Consider the following 3,202-nt stretch of genomic DNA (forward strand, 5'->3'; position numbering starts at 1 on the left):
CCTTAAAATCACATTAATAAAACTGGTATGCACCCGACATACTGCTCCCCGCCCTTCAGCCCCTAAAGTCCCCTCCAGGACAGTGAGGCGGCACCTGGCGCTTCCGCCTGGACCTCAGTCTCGCCCACGTGATGCCCCATGTCTGGTCCTGTCTTATTGTACTTAAGGGTCAGTGACGTGAGACACACAGGAGGAAACGATTGAGAAGGGAAAGACAGGCAGAAAACCTCCTAAACTCGAGGAAGGTGTCCCCTTTAAAACAGACACGGTGGGATGTCCCGGGGTGGGGCCAGAGGCTGAGACTCCCGACACAGGGGCCCTGGTTCAGTCCTTGCTAAGATCTAGATTCTGCATGCCGCAACAGAGAGTTCACATTGCTGAAACAAAGACTCCAGGCAGCAAATAATCTTTTTATAAAAAGATACGGTGATTCCCAAGTTACAGCAGTAAAGAAACTGGATATGGAAGAAAATCTGAAGTGCGTCTTATTTGGAGTGGAAAAAAATCTAATGACTTATAAGATCTCTCTTTTAAAAAACAAAGGTAAATGGCATTCTTAAAAATCTACATGGGGAAAAGCTTTTAAGTAAAAACTGGCAACTTTGGGAGTAAAACTAAGGCAGTGCTGAATAGTTTGGCGTGCACAGGACTACAAGCCAGCCAGGTGTGATGGTGAACCAGGAGGGGCTGGGAAGCAGGCGCTGCTGGGCCGCAGGGTGCACAGGGGCTGGTCCTGGGGGCGGGGCGGGGCCACAGGGTGCGCAGGGGCTGGTCCTGGGGGCGGGGCGGGGCCGCAGGGTACGCAGGGGCTGGTCTGGGGGGCGGGAGGGGGCCGCAGGGTGCGCAGGGGCTGGTCCTGGGGAGTGGGGCGGGGCCGCAGGGTGCTCAGGGGCTGGTCTGGGGGTGCTCCTGGGGCTCAGGGCGCGCAGGGGCTGGTCTGGGGGGTGGGAGGGGGCCGAAACGGGGTCAGAGCTGGAGGTCAGACCGGATGGGTCAGGAGGAGGACCGCTGAGTGACCGTGCTGCCCCTGGGCTCCGGTGCTTGGCCCGCAGCCGCCAGGGTGATGGTCCCTCAGGGAAACTGACCAGCACAGTGTTCCAAGATGCCCGTGTCTCTGACCCACCAAAATCCACATCCCCACGACACCCTGACACTTGCGGGGAGGGAGTTCTGATGCCGGAACAGCATTTTCAGAAAAAAGTCCTGAATGTCCTTTGACAGGATGCAGAGGAGTGTGGTGCTGTGTCCCCTGGACGGGGTCCAGACGTGATGGAGCGGATGTCACAGCCACTGTGCTGGGAGGGCCATGGAGGGGGCAGAGCGTCCCTGCACACGCGCGTGTGTGTGTGTGTGCATGTGTAGTCACGTGTGTGTAACAGCAGCTGTACCCCATGGTGGACTTGCAGAGCCAAGGGAACCTGTTGACTGCACACCCTTTCATACCTCCTGAATTTTTTTGTCAAAACAGCATCTGTAATTAAAATTAATCATGAATTGTTGACAAAAAACAGAATGAGGCCACCAGCCACACCCCGCCCTGGGAGGTGTGGGTTGGCCCATCCCAGGGAGCCCAGGGCCCCCAGCCGAGCCAGCTGTGTCCTCCCTGCTTGCTTCACAGGGATCTTTCTTTATCATGAGTCATACAAACCTCCATCTTCTTGGCTCATGGACTTACTGTTTCTCAAGAACGTCTGCTCTGAAAATGAAGAAATGAAGGCTCACGCTCTTCCCCATGATTCCTCCCTTCCAGTTTCCGACAGCTCTTGTCAGACTGTGTGTATGTATAATAGACTTTGCATGTCTGGTCTGAAAGCTGCACACACAGGCAGCATCTGTGACCTGTTAACCCCCCTGGAGCCCAGGAGTGAAGTGCTGTTCTGACTCGGGACAGCCGAGGGAGGCTCTGGGCACGGAGACGAATGGGCTCTCTTCTCCCAAACACCGGCACACAAGCAAAGCTCTTGTCACGTGTTAACTTGCTTTATATTCGGACCATCGTCCAGCTTTTTGTCTTCCCTGGACACTTTAAAATAAAAATACAGCAATTTTTAAATGTATTGTTAACAACAACAAAAAAAAAAAACAACCCACAAAATTTTGTCTGATCACTGTGATCAGCAGTTTTCTCATTAAACGATCTGCACAAACCCAGCTCATCCTCAAAGACCTTTTTCTCAGAACTCCCTCCATCCGACCCTCCCTCCTTGGCTGGGGACCCCTCCCCAAACCCCAGCCTTCCTCCCCATTGTGTTCCTGGTTTGTTTCCCTGAGGTGACCTTTACAGGGCTTTATCCGCAGGAAGCCATGAGAGGACGGCATCCTGAGTCGCTGCTCATCTGGTCTGCCAGCCTTCTGCCCTTGTGCCTGCGAGCGGGCTGCGTGTGAAGCTCCCACTGAAGCCCTGGCCCTCAGCACTCAGAGGGCCTGGCTCCCCGGCCTACTGGTCTGCAGCTCTGAGGCTGGCTGTGTTGTGAAACCTGGGCTTTTTCCCACAGAACTTTTGAAATCCTGTCCCAGGCGTCTCTGTTTCACAAGACTGCAGTGGGGCTTGTTTCCCTCTGTGCCAACAGGACTCGGTGGAGACTCCTGACTCACGTCCCGCCAGGCACCTTCCCCTCCACAGTCCTGCTCTCACTTTCTGTGAGAGGAATTTGTGCAGCGCACAGGTCAGGACATCCTGAATGGAAAACCACAGGCCTGCCCCCCCGCCACCTCCGCTCCGCCGCGAACTCTCCACTTCTCTTTCTGGTCGGTCTTCCCCACAGTGGCCTCGAGATCAGCGTGTCAGTTCCTGTTTTCTGGCTGCTGCTGTTCAGTCGCTAAGTCCTGTCTCTTTGCACACCCACTGACTGCCACACACCAGGCTCCTCTGTCCTCCCGTCTCCCAGAGTTCGCTCGACCTCGTGTCCATCGAGTCGGTGATGCCATCCAACCATCTCATCCTCTGCCACCCCCTTCTCTTCCCACCCTCAATCTTTCCCAGCATCAGGGTCTTTTCCAGTGAGTCAGCTCTGTCCTGGTGCTCGCAGTTTTAATGGAAGACTGTTTGTTTGTTTTTTTTAAGGCTATGATACTTCAAGTTCTGAGGGCACTAATTCAAATGTCTGGAGTCCGTTTCTCTTTCATCGAGTCCAAGGCAGGTTGTAACTTTTTCTGTGAAGAGAGAGACGGTAAACAGCTCCTGCTTCTTAGCTCCTGCTTC

This window comes from Dama dama, chromosome 30, assembly GCF_033118175.1.
Source record: "Dama dama isolate Ldn47 chromosome 30, ASM3311817v1, whole genome shotgun sequence".
Classification (NCBI taxonomy): Eukaryota; Metazoa; Chordata; class Mammalia; order Artiodactyla; family Cervidae; genus Dama; species Dama dama.